The sequence below is a fragment of the Delphinus delphis genome, chromosome 1, assembly GCF_949987515.2.
Source record: "Delphinus delphis chromosome 1, mDelDel1.2, whole genome shotgun sequence".
NCBI lineage: Eukaryota > Metazoa > Chordata > Mammalia > Artiodactyla > Delphinidae > Delphinus > Delphinus delphis.
Genome location: NC_082683.1, coordinates 16412468 through 16429903, shown reverse-complemented (window position 1 = coordinate 16429903; position 17436 = coordinate 16412468). Strand labels below are relative to the sequence as shown.

The 17436-nt window shown below is 48.8% G+C and overlaps 1 protein-coding gene across 1 annotated transcript in view; it reads right to left on the bottom strand.

Moving 5' to 3' along the window:
- ALPL (alkaline phosphatase, biomineralization associated) overlaps positions 1–17176 on the bottom strand; it is a 57372-nt gene extending 40196 nt beyond the window's left edge. Inside the window, exon 1 of the mRNA XM_060015697.1 lies at positions 17055–17176. The gene's annotated coding sequence lies outside the window, so the exon portion shown is untranslated. The remainder of the gene's footprint in view (positions 1–17054) is intronic.
- Between the last annotated feature and the right edge of the window lie 260 nt (positions 17177–17436).

Below are 17436 nucleotides of genomic sequence, written 5' to 3'. Positions count from 1 at the left end.
AAGGAGATTACAAAGAGCAGAAATCAACAAAACAGAAAACAAAGATTAAACTGAGAAGATCAAAGCCACAAGTTGGTCCTTTAAAAAAGTCAATAAACTTGAGGCAAGATTAATTTTAAAAAATAAACAGAGGGAGAAAGAGATAATACACAATTATTACGGAAAAGAGGAATACAATAAGAAAATGCTATAAGCAACCTTACACTGATAAATATGAAAATGCAGATTAAATGCATACATTTCTAAAAATACATATATAACATACCAAAACTGACTCAAGAAGAAATAAGGAAACTAAATTTAAAAATTGAAACAGTAGTTAAAATCTTTCCACAAAGAAAACAGGCCAAGGTGATTTTACAGGTGAGTTCTATCAGACTTCAAGAGCAAATTATCTCAATTTTACCCAGACTTTTCCAGAAAACAGTAAAAGAGAAAATATTACCATCTACTTCTGTGAGGCCATTATTATTGCAATACCAAAGCCAGAAAAGCACAACATAAAAAATGAAAATTACAGACCCATTTTATTCATGAAAACTGATAAAATAATTCTAAACAAGATATAAGAGAATAACCAATATACAAGTTAGACTTATCTTAGGACTGCAAGGATGGTTTAATATTAGAAGATCAAATAAGTAATTAACTACATGAACAGATTAAAGGAGAAAAACCATATAATCATCTAAAGATACTTTTTGAAAGCATTTAATGCAAATTAATTCAACACTAATTATTATTTTTAAAAAGCTCTCGGTAAGTTATGAATAGAACAAAGCTTCCTTAACCTAAAAAAAGCAATTTATAAAAAATCTGCAATACATATATATTAAATGGGGAAACATTAGAGCATTATCTCTAAAATAAAAAACAAGACAAAGATACCTAATACCACCTTTTAAATTTTTAAGATTGTACTGGTAGTCCTAGACAGTGTAATAAGATGAGAAAAAAAGTTAAAAGCATAAAGATCTAAAAATACAAAAGAAAACTATCATTACTTGTAACTGATTGTCTGCATAGGATCTACAGACAAATAATTGGAAATAGAGTTTAGCAAATTAGCTTGATAAGATCAAATGCAAAAAAGCCTATTGCATTTTCATACATCAGCTACAAAGAGAACTGGAAAACATAAGAAAAAATGGGTACCCAGATGGGAAAAAAGTTGAATTGGATCCTTATCCTACACTATACACAAAATCAACTGAACATGGATCAAGGTCTTAAATGTGAAAAACAAAACTTTGAAACATTTAGTAGAAACTGTAGGTGACAGCTTTCTGATCTTGGAGTTAAGGCACACTTTCTTAAATAAGATCCAAAAAGCACTAAATATTAAATAAAACAGTGCTAGATTCGACTCTATTAAATTTTAGAATTTCCGTTTCCAAAACATCAGTAGACTCAGAAATATAAAGAACTATTACAAGGGAGTTCCCTGGTGGCCTCGTGGTTAGGATTCCGGGCTTTCACAGCCGTGGTCTGGGTCCAATCCTCGGTCAGGGAACTGAGATCCTGCAAACCACACAGTGGGGGAAGGAAGGAAGGAAGGGAGGGAAGGAGGAGAAGGAGGGAGGGAGGGAGGAAGGAAGGACTATTACAGATCAATAAGAAAAGAATAAAAAAAGGACAAATAGAAAAATAGGCAAGGGACTTCCCTGGTGGTCCAGTGGTTGGGAATCCACCTTCCAGTGCAGGGGACGCGGGTTCGATCCCTGGTCAGGGAACTAAGATCCCACATGCCTCGGAGCAACTAAGCCTGCATGCCTCAACTATAGAGGAGTCTGCAAGCCTCAAGGAGGAGCTGGCGCACCGCAGCTGGGACCCGACACAGCCAAAAATAAATAAATAAATATTTTTTAAAAAAGAAAGAAAAAAATGGGCAAAAGACATCTCACACACACACATTCATACACACTTCTTCAACCTCATTGGCAATCAGAGATATGTAAATCAAATCTACAGTGAGAAATCGTTATGCTTGTTGGGTTGGAAAAAATAAGAAGTCTGACAACACTTATGGAAGATGTAGAACAACAGGATCTCTTATATGTTACTGGTGGGAGTATAAACTGATACAATCACTTTGGAAAACAGTTTGCTCTTATCTTGTGATACTGAACAAATATTCATATACCCTATGACCCCACAATTCCACTCCTAGTTATATAGCAAGAGAAAATTTCTATATATATGCATTAGAAAGCATATACATGAACACTCATAGTGCTTTTTCTACACTAGCAAAAACCTGAAAACAACCCAAATGCCATCAACAAGAAGTTGACTAAATAAAAACTGTGGTGGGAATTCCCTCAAGGTCCAGTGGTTAGGACTTGGCGCTTTCACTGCCAAGGCCCCAGGTTCAATCCCTAGTCGGGGAACTAAGATCCCACAAACAGGGCAGCACGGCCCAAAAAAAAAAAAAAAATTATGGAATACTCAGTGGAATATTATACTGTAGTTAAAAAAAAGGAATTACAGCTACATGCAACCATTGGATCAATCTCGGCAATGTAAGATTGAGTGAAAAAAGCAAGTCTCAGGAGATTATGTAAAGCATGATACACTTTCATAAAGTAAAAAATTACATATTTTACATAATGGGTATAACACACACATATATATGATTTTAAATACTAATCAAAAAAAGGTAAAGCGAATGAGAAACTTCATATGTGTAACACGTATATCTGTGTGTGATAATAATACTAATAAAGTATTAATCAAAATTTTAAAATAATAATTTTAAAAGGCAAGGGAATGAGAAAGCCCAGACTCAGGAGAGTGGTTTCCCCACATGAAGAAAGGTGGGTAGGAGACAGATGGAGGAACCCAGAGGAAGATGTAAGGTATTGGATGATGGCTCATAGGCATTTAAAATTTATTTTTAATAATAAAATAGGGACTTCCCTGGCAGTCCAGTGGTTAAGACTCCACGCTCCCACTGCAGGGGACATGGGTTCGATCCCTGGTAGAGGAACTAAGATCCCACATGCCACGTGGTACGGCCAAAAAATAAAAATAATAAAATATACAAGAGGGCCATTATGAACCAGTGATAAATGTGCTTGAACAAGGATCATGATTAATCCACTGGAAGATCCCAGGGTCCATAAAACAACTTAAATGAAAATAAAAATGCTCAGTAAATATTCACATTTTGTCAAGCGCTATAGAAACTGTTCAACACGCTTCATATCTCATTGAATCCTCAACAGTTTTACGAGCTGGAAACCATTACTGTCCCCATTTTATGAGTAAACTGAGGTTCAGTCACTCGGCCACGGTCAATCATCTGGAACCCAGGTCACCTCCTCCTGTCAAAGTAGGCAAGATATGTAACTTTCTTGGCAAACAGTAAGTGCTTAATAAGTGTTTGCCTTAATTCAGAGGGGCTGTGTGGGCATATTGGAGAGAAACTGGTTGGTGGCTAGGGGACCCAGAAACAGTCCTACCACCGCCCTTCACGACCTGGGAGGGTCACTTTCCCTCTCTGTGCCTGGAGAGGGCTGGAGTGGCAAACCCCAAAGTCCATTCCTGTTTAAACAACCATTTAAGGGGCCACCCAACAAACAGGTCACCCTTACCTTACTTCTCCTGGCAGGCCCTGCTGATTCTCCCAGAGTCGGTCTGAGGTCTGCAAGCTTTGGGTCCAGCCCACCTTCTGACATCAACTCCTGGCCCCCTCCGCTCACCACTCAGACCTTCTGTGCCCTGTTCTCTTCCCTCAGGGTTTTTGCACGGCCTGTTCCCCTGCCTGGAACACTCATCCCCAAGGTCTCTGCTTGGATCACTCCTCATTCTTCAGGTCAAAGGCCACCTCCTCTGAGCTCCTACCGCACCCCAGTCTCTCACTATTTCACAACCCTGCTCATCGCTGGCTGAAATTAACCCAATTTTATTGTGTGGTCTGTCTTTTGCATTACAGAGGAGCTCCTGTATCCCCAGCGCCCAGAGCCACACCTGCCTGCAGAAGATGCTCAGTATTTGTTGGAAAGAGAGAGGAAAATAAAAAGAAGGATGCTGCCTCCCGCAGAAATGCTTTGTGGTTGTTCTGCCTGAGGCTTGGTTAGGTGGCTCCTCTGGTCCCACAGCTCTTGAACTTTCTCCTTCACCCTACACCACCTGGTGAGTGTGTCTGAATGTGTCTGTTTACATGACCATCTCCTGCACACACTGGTTGATCTTTGAAGGAAAAGCTAGACCAGATCCGTCTGCGAATTCCAGCAGCCAGCCTGGGGCCTAGAAGGCAGCTGGGCGAAGGAAATGTTTGTTGAATGAATGAATGAATGAATGTTCTGCACTCATCTTTCCCCCTTCCTGACTCTGCTCCCTCCTTTTTCCAGCCTGACAGGCGCCAAGAGGTGACACCCAGGTGAGCTGACAAGAAAGGCCACTCCAGAGTGAATTTTCTGAAGTGGGGACAGCCCCTCCTTCCACCAACCAGTAGTCACTCCAGACAGTGAGGGAACAAAGCCCAAGGTCAGCCCTGCCTCTGCCACAGGAACCATCTGGGGCCTGCCCAGCAAAGCCAATGGCACAGGCTTTTCTGTGCCTCTCAGCCTCGCTGATTAGAGCGTGCTACAGGATGGGGAGGCTGGCAGGCCTGCCTCAGAGCCCCAGGGAGAGGCCGTGCCAAGTGAGCTCAGCCTGGCCAGGGGCCAGTGGGGAAATACTTGATTATTCCAATCAAGTCGCCACGCAAGAGGAAAGGATCTGCTTCCTCCAAAAGGACGAAGTGGGGCAGGCAGGCCAGTCCAGGGACTTGGGTGTCGAAGGGGGAAATTGCAGAGCACAGTTCTCACACAAACCAGTGCTCTGAGATTTGCCACCCCAGGAAGACTCTGGAAGCCTGAGATGGAACTCCAGGAGGGTCAGGTCCAAGGCCAGAGCCCTGGACTGAAGCTGGGGCCAGTTCCCCACTGAGGATTCTCAGTTAGCAGTAGCTCCAGCCAGGCTAATTACTCTGGCCTCCTTCTGACCCTGGCTCTGGAGACACCGGGACTGCCCCCCTGTGCTCCCCACCCCTGTCCGTTCCTCCCTTTGACCAGGATCACACGAGGGGTAGATAAACTCTGCATCCTCGGCTCAGGGGGCCAGGGAGTGTCCCGCAGTCTATTCCTGCCACTTGCTCAACTCCTGCCTTGCACCCCCTCTCTGAGTCAGGCTCTGGAAGAACCATCAGGTGCAAGAAGAGTTTATACATCCGACCTGCAGAGATTTATCTAATACTTATTAAGTGACTCAGGGCCCACACTCTGCAGCCAGGCTGCCCAGGTTCCAATTCTGAGCTGCATGACCTTGGGCAAGTCCCTTCCCTTTTCCGTGCTTCTCCTTTTCACCTGTAAAAGCTGGGATTGGAGTACCTACTCTGTGGGAAGTTTAAGAGGACCAAATGAAAAAGGGTGTGTAAAACACTTACTTAGCAGGCCATACATGGGGATTCAGCAAATGACAACTCTTAGTATTATTAAACAAATTAAGATTGTTTGGAGGCAAGCCTAAGTCTCTGGACCAGGCATCCCCAAGACAGACAATTTTTCCCTCACCAGAGGCAAAACCAGTCAGCTCAGAGCAGACTGAAAAGCAGAGGGGAAAGCCCCCAGACTCTGGGTTCAAATCCCAGCTCCTCCACCCATCAGCTCTGCAACCCTGGGCAAGTTACTTAACCACACTGAGTCTTATTTCTGCCTCTGTGTATTACAGACCACAGTAGTACCTCCCTCAGAACTGTCACGAATCTTCCCCATTGGGGGGGGGGATGTTAGTCCCTGTTGCTGTCGGCTCTGAGCAGTGCCAGGGAATTAGGGAGCTGACACGTGCAGGGGCTGCCCCAGGCAGGGGTAAGGTGATGGGCTGGTTTCCTTTCCTGAAAACCTCCGTCTGGGCCCAGCCTCAGGGTGTGATGTGGGGAAGGCTCCCCAGGAGGTGGGGAAACTCTCCTCCACTGCAAGGATCACGTAATATCAGCGTGTACACTCACCCAGGCCTGCCTGCCAACAGCCAGCCCTGAGCAGAGGCGAGAGGAACTGACAAGCAGGAAACTTAGATGAGCCTTTCCTTACAAAAGGAGGCAGTACGGCCAGACTCCATAGCCTGATGGCTGGGATTTACATGCCGGCCTGCCAGCTGCTAACCATTTCCCCGAGCAAGTGAGTTCGTTTCTCTGTTTCCTCATCCGTGGGGTGGGGATGATTAGTTATGGTGCTGCCTCCCACGGCTGAAGAGTTCCTACATGTAACACACTTGGGGCAGTGTCTGCTCCTAGGAGGTATGAGCTGATGCTATTATAGTCATCCAGGACCGCTTTAATTTCTTCTGTGAAGGATCTCCCGGCTTTCTCCAGCAGACTCAGGTCTCCCTCCTGTGGGCTTCTATACAGGGCGGGATCCACGCCTGTTACACGGATGAGGACCACAAGATCTACTATGTGCTCGGCACTGTGTCTTAACACATCTTAGCATATTTTATATCCATGGAGATGTTTCCTAGTCAGGGGGCAAAACCACCACTGGACTCACCTACTACTTATGACCACAGGCTCTGGGGCAGGGGCTTCTGTGCTATGGAAAGAGGTTGGGGGAAAATGGTCACCACATTATATTACTTGGAATACATGTGCCCTGGAAGGTATGAAAATATTTGCACTTGGTACCGACTGTGTGACTTAGGAGACATTACTTAGACTCTCTGGGGCTCAGTTGTGAGGAAAAATGAATAAATATAAGTGAAACACTTAAAACAGAGCCTGGTCCATGCCATATTTAATACAAATATCTATTGATATATATGTATCAATCACTCCTCCGAGTGGGACAGTGGACACTGTCCCTGAGAGGAGTGTGGGACACTCCTCTCAGGGACAGAGGAGGAAACAGGCACGGAGGTCATACAAGGTCTTAGTTCCTAAGAGGTGTTATTTCCTGCAAGTATTCACTCACCCATTCACCGTATATGTATTGAGTGCATGCTATGTGCCAGGATGCATGTTATATAGATTCGGCAAATGATGGCTGTTCCTATTTTTAAAGAAATTAAGGTTATTGGGCACTGAGGGTCCATCTGTGAACAAGAAGATTGGTCAGAGGTATGACGCTGGGGAAACTCATACCTGACTAAGGGTCTGAGCCACCAATAGGGAGACTGGATTGTCCTGCTGCCAATCATTAACCAATCATTCATGAGCTGACGTCACTGATGGAGAGGAGAAGACACCAATGCAGATGCGGGAAGGGCAGCCAGGCTCAGCCTGGAGTGGCTCAGGTGTTAAGCCCAGCGGGACAGCCTTTTCAGATTTCCCCATGGGAACCAAGCCCAGCTGGGCTGCGGAAACCCCTGCCAGGCGGGGCAGCCTTTCATTACGTTAACGTCATTGGACGCTTGCTGAATGAGGGTACCTTGCTAGACACTGGGATTCACGAATGGCTCAGCTGGGGTTCCTGCCCTCCAGAAACTCAACTCACACAGAGCCAGACACTACCTGGATGATCAGATTACAAAGGGCTGAAGATTTCCAAGCAAGATCTAGAAAAGCAGCCATGATGCCAACTGGCAACACAGGCAGGGAGGACACTGCAGGGGAGGGGACAGCAGGTGCAAAGGCAAAGATGGGACAGGTTGGGGGACACATTTGGGGAAAGATCTTTAGCCTGTGATCCTGACCTGAGTTTGAGGGCTGGCTCTGCCATCCACTTGACCTGAGCCTGTTTCCATTCTGCAAAATGAAGATAATACTTTATTGGGCTGTTTCAAGGATTCAGCGAGTTCATGAATAAGAAAGAGCTTTAAAAATGGAGAAGTATAAGAGTCTGGATACTGAGGCTGGCAGTATCCAGTATTAAAGTGACTATTAAATGAGTGTTAACGTGACTCATCTATGGTCCCATGGCTGATTAAAACAGGATCTAGTTTTGGTTCATCCAGGATGAGGCGTCAGCAACTCAACCCCACCTCAGCTGCAACACTCCCATGTTCCCATCCCCCAACCCAGGCTCCCCTGGCCAATCCAGGGCCCAGGGATAACCATTTCCTCACCGTGTGATCCCAGGCCCAATTTTCTAACCTGTAACATGGAGATGCCATTTGCTGTGCTACTCCCATGTGTACGTGGAAGGCTCTGCTTGTGGAAGAGCGCTTTCCACAGGTGAAGGAATGTCAGGGTCGCAAATGAGAGGTGATGATGGTGAGTGAGGAAGAGCCAGTGTGGAAACTGAGCCAGGGAGGGGAGCCAGCTTCAGGGCTGGACGGATGTGAAAATTCCAATCTCAGCAATTCCGCTGGTTCACCAGCTGAGGACACTTGGGCAAATTATTTCACCTTCGAGTCATTTCCATCACTTGAAAAATGGGCTGTTGTAAGGATTAAAAGCATGAATGCATATAAAGCACTTAGTAGAGTGGCTTGGTGCATAGCAAATATTCAGTAGCCGTTAATAACTCTTATTACTACTATTACTACTACTATGGATATTATCATGGAGGGTGGGGGAAGGGGTTAGCGGAACTCTTTCCGGGACGATCTGAAACCAGCCTCTTCCTTCTCCTTTTTACTTTAAGCCTGAGTTGTGACAGCCCCAGAAACCATTCCCCACCCTTCCTTGAGGAGTGAACCAGGGACACAGCTCCATGGAAGGTCTGCACCCTACACCAGAGGTGAGTTCTGGCACAGCCTAGCTCAGGAGTCCTCCTGCTTTCCCAGACCAGGAAAAGAAGACTGAGGAGCACAGTGACACCGACCTGGGCACCACCCTGGGCCTGTCCCTTCTCTGCCCCTGTTCACACAATGCCTAAGTCTAATTTGGTTCCGGGATGTCTTTCCATCTTGTGTGCCAATTCTAATGAGTGGATAATGGCTGCCTGTAGGACTGCATTTAGAAGGAACTTAAGGTTTAGAAGGAAAGAGAGCAGTGGTTGATTAGTCATGTCTGACACGTACAGGACAAGAGGGTGACAGCATGCATGCCAACTATTTGCCACACGTGAACTAGAAAAGTCCTAACCTTGCCTCCCTCAAACAAGCCATAGTTGTCAGGCAGGGTAACTGAAAGCCAAGAGGGAAAGGGATGTGTCCAAGGTCACACAGCTTGAAACGGCAGGGCTGGGATTCAAACCCAGGCTCCTCTGGCTTTCTGAGGATGCTTCCTGCTAGGATTGTCATTTCCTTCCTCTTGACCAGAAGAGGAGGTGTCCAGGCCAAAACCCATTGTCTGGGAGAACAGAAGCGTCTATCCAACCAGGAGTGTGCCTGTGCTTGGTCCCCTCCCTCTGAGACCTCCCACATGACTTTGCAAACCCTAGAGACAGATGGTTCCACTGAAAACAAATATATACAGCAAGGTCCCCTGAGGGCTTGTATCCAGACAAAAAAATTGAATCCAGATGCTAATCTGACTGGGCAGGAAGGCATGAGACCTAAATTTGGGTCTCACCGCCTCTTTCTGGCTGTGTGACCTTGAGAAAGTTACTCAGTTTCTCTGAGCTTTAGTTTTCATCTCTATAAAATGGAGAGGACAACAAGTTAAATAGAATAAGGTCCTTAAAAGTGATTTGCTCAGTTCCTGACACAGAGTAAGAACTTAAATGTTAGTTGGAAGGATGAGGTCAAGGGGAAAAATGAAAACTCACAGCATTTTCACAAAAACTACTCAGGTGATTAAGGCAAGGCTCAAATGAGCTTTTGAGAGGAACTTGTTTATCTTTGATATCCTGATAGGCTAACTGAAGCTGAAATATGAATCACTATATTTGATCATTTCAAAATAAGCAACCACACTCTTCTAGGGAAATAGGGTGTGTCATTCATGTCACAAAGAAGGAAGCAACCTTGAGTGGGTGGATTGGCAATGGTAGGGGATGAGTGTGTATATTTCCGACTTTCAGGCTGAGTGATTTTGTGCCTCAGTCTCCTCATCTGTAATGGGATAATTGCACTTGCCACATAGGGCAGCCGTTAGACCAACTGAACAGTTCCAGGACAAGCACTGAGTACCACATGGCATGTGGCATGGCAACGTTAGCGGTGGTGTGTGGAGGTGGGAGGGGGGTGCTCGCTTAATGAGGCAGAGGAAACAGAGCAGCTATACAGGCGCTAAGAAGGAGTGAAGGAGGGGAGGGGGTCTCAGAGTCAGCTGACACACTTTCCACCCAGAATGGTGGCAGATGAGTACGTTATTAACTCCTGTATGTTAAGAGGCCAGTAAGTCAAAGTGGGAACAGGTGGAGTAGAAAGAGACAAATGATACTCAGAGAGGCCAAGCCTGACACAGCCAGCTTAGAGGATTATAGGACATGGAACTGACAACCTCAACCTGAGGTCTGGGAGAGTGCCCACCCTGCTGTTCTGTAGACAAAGTAAAAGGTGGATCAGAGAAGGCAAGAGCTTGACTTCACAAAAAGTCACATGGCAGATCCTTTTAAAAGTGAGATTTACGGGGACTCCCCTGGTGGCGCAGTGGTTAAGAAACCACCTGCCAATGGAGGTGACATGGGTTCAAGCCCTGGTCCGGGAAGATCCCACATGCCGCAGAGCAACTAAGCCCGTGCGCCACAACTACTCAGCCTGCGCTCTAGAGCCCGCGAGCCACAACTACCGAGCCCGTGCGCCTAGAGCCCACGCTCCGCAACAAGAGAAGCCACCACAATGAGAGGCCCGTGCGTGCAGCGAAGAGTAGCCCCCGCTCACCACAACTAGAGAAAGCCCGCGTGCAACAACGAAGACCCAATGCGGCCAAAAAATAAAAATTTCAAAAATTAAAAAAAAAAATTTTTTAAGTGGGATTTATGGTTTTTCAAGTAAAATCCACCTAAACACTTTTTTAAAGAACATAAAATGTTAGCTGGGCCTGGCCGGCAGCTTGCAGACCTGGCCAGCGGAAGTTCACCCACCTGAATCACAAACTGAGATCTGGGAAGATGAAGACGCTTCTCTCAAACAAGCCCTGGGTCAGTGCCTCACTACAGGGTCTCAGAGGAAATAGCCTCCCAGCCGCCATTCCCCTCTCTCCCTTCCCTGGGTCAGGGCAGGGTGACTGAGGCACCTCGGGAAGGGGTTTGGACCCAAGGTGTCCATCCCTTGAGTCTCAACTGCAAAATGGCAGGGGGTGAGGGGTAGGTGAGGTTCAAAGATGATGTGGAAAGTGCCTGGTACCCAGCGGGTGCTCACAAAATGCTACTTCCCACACAAGGTCGTTCCTAGCACTCCTCTGCAGCTGCAGGGACCAGGGGCCCTGTGGCTCTGTCAGGAATCAGGGCTCCCCCTTGTTCATCTTGTACCCCGCAGAACAGCTGGCTTGTGGAGACCTTCTAGGATCTCATGCTGGGCAGCTGCCTCCAGAGCCTTCACCGTGAGCTTTAACCATGAGGTTTCATGGCCTCCTACACTGCCCTTGAGCTCAGACACGGCGATCTGGAGATCTGTGCTACAGCGGGGCTATGGCCTGCCATCAATCACCAGGCCTTGGCCCCCAGCAAAGGGGGCAGAACAGAGAGCTGTGGGTTCAGAGTGCAAGACGGTGTTTCCTGTCTGCGAAGTGACACCAATGCACAGGGCTACTGGGAGCATTAGGTGAGGTGGCAGATGTCAAGGGGGTCCCTCCCCTCAGGGGGCTGCATAATCTCTAGTCTGAAGCACCCCAGGTTGCCTGTCCCCTAGGGGGTGGGCCCCAGGCCCAGCTTCCTAAGCACTGACAGGCTGATGCTCTGTTAGCCCCCAAACTCTAGAGCCCTTAGCCTCTTCCTGGGACCAGAAAAGCAGAAAGGAAGCTCCCTCCTCCTGGCTGACATGTTTCAGAGATGCTGCCAGGCCCCGGAAGAGGGGTTGGTGTCTATGTGTCCCACATTCCTAACCTGAGCCTCCTGAGGGCTGGCCCAAGCCTCATGCACCTAGCCCAGAAACTGCAAACTCAGAAGGCAGGCAGGGAATGGCAATGAAGCAAATGGGCTGGGTGCGAGAGCAGGGCACAGTGGGGACTGCGGTCAAGTGGGTGGAGCAGCTGCTAATCAGCTCCAGTCATGGTGGCCAGGCAGGGATGCAGCCCAGAGTGGCCACATCTTTTGATCTTTTGAGAGAAGCCAGAAACCCTTATTTTTATGTAAAATGCAATCACCAGCAATGAAATCAACGTTTTAAAATCACTGCAGGAGACTTATAGACATCGAAAACAAGCTTATGGTTCTCAAAGGGGAAACGTGGCGGGGAGGGATAAACCAGGAGCTTGGGATTAACACATGCACACTACTATATATAAGACAGATGACCGACGGGGACCTACTGCATAGCATAGGGGACTCTACCCGATATTCTGTGATAACCTATATGAGAAAAGAATCTAAAAAAGAATGAATATATGTATATGTATAACTGAATCATTTTGCTGTACACCTGAAACTAACACAACATTGTAAATCAACTATATTTCAATAAAATTTTTAAAAAATCACTGCGGGAGTCAACAATGCCCCCACCCCCACCCTTTTCTGCCTCAGGAGGGCAGTTTGTGACTGACCTGCCATAACCTAAGTCACAAATGTTTGAGGACCAACTCAAAGTAAATCAGACCCATTCCAAGTCTTAGGGATGTCCCAACCCCCCCAACTCCTGCTCTTCAGGCAACTTGGTTTACAGATGAGGACACTGAGGCTCAGAAAGGGGAAGGGACTTGCCCAAGGTCACACAGGTAGTATATCAACAGTTCAAGGGCTTAAACTCTGCTCTGAGTTGCGGATCTTTTTCTACCAACTCACACCATCTGTATTCTCCCTTCAACAATTCTTTCTTTTTAAAAAATAGATATATTGGGCTTCCCTGGTGGCGCAGTGGTTGAGAGCCCGCCTGCTGATGCAGGGGACACAGGTTCGTGCCCCGGTCCGGGAGGGTCCCGCATGCCGCGGAGCGGCTGGGCCCGTGAGCCATGGCCGCTGAGCCTGCGCGTCCGGAGCCTGTGCTCCGCAACGGGAGAGGCCACAACAGTGAGAGGCCCGCGTACCGCAAAAAAAAGAAAAAAAAAAAAAAAAAAAGATATATTAAGTTTATGCTATGGAAATGATACACACCAAAATCAAGATAGTGGTTACTTTTAGGACAGTCATGGGTGACCCTGAGCAAGCCGTTCCCCTCTCTGGACCTCAGACTCCCTGGTCTGCAAAGCAGCCGGTTGACAGAGGCAGCCTTTAAATGCCTTCCAGCTCTGAGGAATCTATGAGGTCTCTTCTCTGGTCAGTACTTTGTGGCCTCAGATGAATATAAAATAGTAATAATAATAATAATGGGGAGGGCTAGTCCACGGTAGCCAGGAAGGAACACTACAATTTTAAGTGAAACTTGACTCCTGGTTACTGGAATTCAGAAAGAATGATCTTAATACCCAGGCAGTTTAACCACCATCCGACAGTTAAACAAAAACACATCTGGTTTAACTTCATTTTCCTCATCTCCTCCCCCCCCACCCCCTATCCTCATCTCAAATTTTACCTCTTAATTTGAGAAGTCAAATTAAATGCAAACAATTGATTTCATGCCACAGTGAGGTTGAGAATTTCAGCATGGAAAACTTTAAGCATGAAGTTTTTCTGGGAGTAATTAGTAAATGTTGGGGGGTGGTATGAGGGGGGTGGAAAAATATGGAGACTATTCTTGAATGTTCTTTGGACACTGAGCATCAGAGAAGAGTTCCTGGGGGCCTACTATGAACCCAGCACTCAGAGAGGCCAAGTGACTTGCCTCAGGTCACACAGCTAGGGATTGGAACCCAAGATGCAGATCCCAAAGCCAGCACTTTCTCTCCTGTCTAGGCCTTTGTAACCTACGTAGGGCTTTCCCTCTGGCCCTTATGGATCACCTGGTAGTGGCAAAGAAACTGTCCCATAGGAAATATTAACTTCTCAACAACAATCTCCAGCAGTGGGTCAGCCCCAGCTGAGCCATTCCGTGGTGAAAAGCCATTTATGATTTTGCTGGCCCCACACATCAACTCTGCAAAGTACATATTATTAACCCATATTACAGATGATTTCCTTACCTGAGGCTCAGAGAGGGAAATAAACTTGTCTAGGGTCACACAGCAGTGCTGGGAATGAACCTCCAATCTACTGCCCACAACTGCCCTCTAAAAGTGAGGCCATCTCTGAAAACAAAACAAAAAAACACACCGCGCAGCTCAGCTCCAGCCTGCTGAGGATGAGGACGACGACGTAGCACTGGAAAGCTGCGTGTGCATTCCTGTGGCCACGCGGAGATTGCTGGGTGCCGGTTCTCAGCTCAGCTTGCTCACTCTCCCCGTAATGTTCTCTTCAAGCCCTGAGTTTTGTATTGATAACTCAAGGTGAGAACTCTGAGCTATGTCACGGGATCCTACCCCTCGATTAAGAGGCCTCATCCCCAAAGATGGGTACTCGTGAAGGTCGCTAGAGTCATCACCAGGGCTCCAGCCCCAGCTCCCCAGGTAGCATCTGTGTGTCCTTGAACAAGTCACTTCCCTTCTCCAGGACTGATTCCTAGTTTGCAGGGAATGTTGGGTATGTAAGCCATGGGACAGGCAGGGCTTGAGTTTGGTTTCACCTCATTTCAAAGCTGGGACACACAGAGGCAGAAGGCACTGTGGAGATAACAGCCCCAGGCCTGTTCCCAGCAAGGACCTCCAGGCTCCTGGCCAAGGCTGAGTTTAGGATGACAGGAGGTGGCACCTGAGTGTGGGCAAGGAAGACGCCATGCCACTCCACAGCACAACCCATGAGGGAAAGGACAGGGCCTAGGCAGGGGGGTGACAGGTCTCCAGGGTTCAGAGGCAGCGACATAACCCTATGCCCAGTCTCAGGGTTGCATTTTCTGCTGAGATTAGAGCTGATTATAGACAATATTTTCTTAGGCACAGACACCAGCTAAACACTTTGCATACATTAATCATACTATTTATTGATCTCCTCAACTTAAAGGAGGAGACTGGGGCATGACAGAGAACAGAATTTGTCCCAGGTCACACAGCTAGGTTGCCTTTTCTATTAGTGAAAACCAAAGGCTGGCTGATCAGTTTTACCCGTGTTATTGCATTTTAATCTCCTTCCTTGTGAACTGCTTAATTCCAATTCTAAAGTGTCAATTTCAGAGCCTGAAAACATTTTGTTACACAAGCGTCCAGATGGCTGTTTAATTTACCCGCTGCATTCTCAGCACCTAGAACAGGGCTTGGTGCATTCATAAGTATTTGTTAAATGAAGATAGCATTTTGTTTCTGGCCTCAGTTCAGTTTTATTCCTCACAATAGTCTCGTGAGAGAGGCATACTCCCTATTTTCCAGGTGGGGCCACCAATACAGACAGGGGCCATCACTCAAGTCTGTCTTACTCCAGGAGACGGGAAGTTAGGAAGCCATGTCCAGGAGCCTCTTCTGCTTAGGGAGTTCAGAGGCATGAAGTTCAGGAAGAAAAAAGGAGGCAAAGGGACAAGAAGAGCAGGGGCAGGGAGTGGAGTAGGTGGTGGGGGGGGGGGAACAACACAGTGGGGAGGACTAAAGATTTGAAGAAGGCAGGTCTAGAGCATGGGCGGAGGTAAGCCTGAGCACCAGCAGGGCCAGAAGAGGAAAGGTCAGCCCCTCATCTCTTGGGTCACATAAAGGAAGCAGGGAGGGCTTCCCTGGTGGCACAGTGATTGAGAGTCCGCCTGCCGATGCAGGGGACACGGGTTCATGCCCCGGTCCGGGAAGATCCCACATGCCGTGGAGCGGCTGGGCCCGTGAGCCATGGCCGCTGAGCCTGTACGTCTGGAGCCTGTGCTCCGCAACGGAAGAGGCCACAACAGTGAGAGGCCCGCTTACCGCAAAACAAAAACAAAAAACAAAAAAAAGGAAGCAGGGAGCTAAGGTTGTAGGGTTTAGAGTCTGGGTTCACATCCTGGTCTCATATTTACATAACTTCTCCAGGCCTCAGTCTTCCTATTTGTAAACAAGATGATGCAAGTGAAGTGTTGGAGTCTGGCACACAGTAGGCATTCAATAAACAGTTGCTGTCATCTTTGCTGGTGTGGGAGCCAACCCCTTGCTCACCAGGGAAGGCCGGCCCACCGGAGGAGCCTTTCTTTCCCAGGGCCCAGAGGCCCTTTCTGGCCTGAGAATTGCCCCCTTTTGATCTCCAGGGTTTTCCCCCTCCACCCTCAGGCCTTTGTAAAGCCCCCCCTCCCCCAATCCCATTACGCTTGGAAAAAGGGTCAGAAGGGACAACGTATGGGAAGGATGGGACTTTCCTTAGCTTCCTGCCCCACCATTGTTACCATGCATTTAACACTTTCTTATCAAGACTAGGCTTGGGAACCAACCCTGAGCTATCTGCTCACCTGCACATGCCCAGAGATGGATCGCAAACTCCCTCAGCTTCCCGGGCTCCGGAGCTTTGCCCTAAGGCTGCTGTGGCCACCCCGGACTCCCAAACAGACTCCAACACGCCGGATGTCCGTTCCCCCACTCCCACCCCCCTGCGGCTCCCGGACCCAAGTGCCTCCCTCCCTCTACTGTTCCCAGCTCTGGCCCAAAGTACTTTGGAGCCCACCCAGGCAGACCAGCCCCCTCCCCGACTACTGTGGCAAGATCTAGAGATTACTAGGTGGTTGGCAGTTCTGGGTGGGCAACCTGACTCGCTTGATCTCGGACACAGGGGGTTCCGTAGAAGCCGCTCAGTCACGGAGCACCGGGAGGAGGTGCCTAGACTGAAGGTGGGGGTCTCGGGCAGCGGCCTCGGAGGTAGGAGACCCCAGGGCTGCAGCAGCGGTCCCGAGAGCAGTCCCCTTGACTCGCCGGCTCCGCGAGCGCCAAGTCTGATTTCCAGCCCGGCCCAGCGCGCCCGCCGGGAGCCTCGGATGCACGCGAGCACGGGAGCGGGACAGGTGGCTGGGGGGTTCCGAATGGGCTGCCTTGGGAGGTGTCGGGGCGCAGAGGTCCCTGCCCCGCCACTGATATCCGACCTCGCCACCGTCCCCAGGCGAGGGGAGGATGTGGGAGGGGCCGGGGAATCGACCACATCCCTGGGGCCGCGGGGAGCCTGGAGCCAGCGTCGAGTCTTTACCTGCGCAGAGTTCGTGGGCGAAGGTCTGTCCTGGCACAAGTGACGAGAGGTCGGTGCGCTGGGACGGAAGGCGCGGAGTGGCGGGAGCGCGACGCTACCGGGGCCAACTCCCCCGCGGGCTTATAAAGGCGACCACGGGGCCCGAGCGCGGCCGGGGCAGCCCTCCCCTGCTCCCGACCCCGCCCCCGGCCGGGGCCCCGGCCCTCTCCGCCCCCGCCCCGCCCCCGGCCCCGGCTGGAGCGATGCCCGCCGGTCCGCAGCGTGGCCAGGGCGCCCCCTGCCGGGGAGTGGGGCACCCTCCCCCTTCCCGCTCCCTGGCTCGGCTCGGGCCCCGCGTGGGGTTGGGGAGGGCTGGGGTGCCACTGTCTCCGTGTTCTCCTGC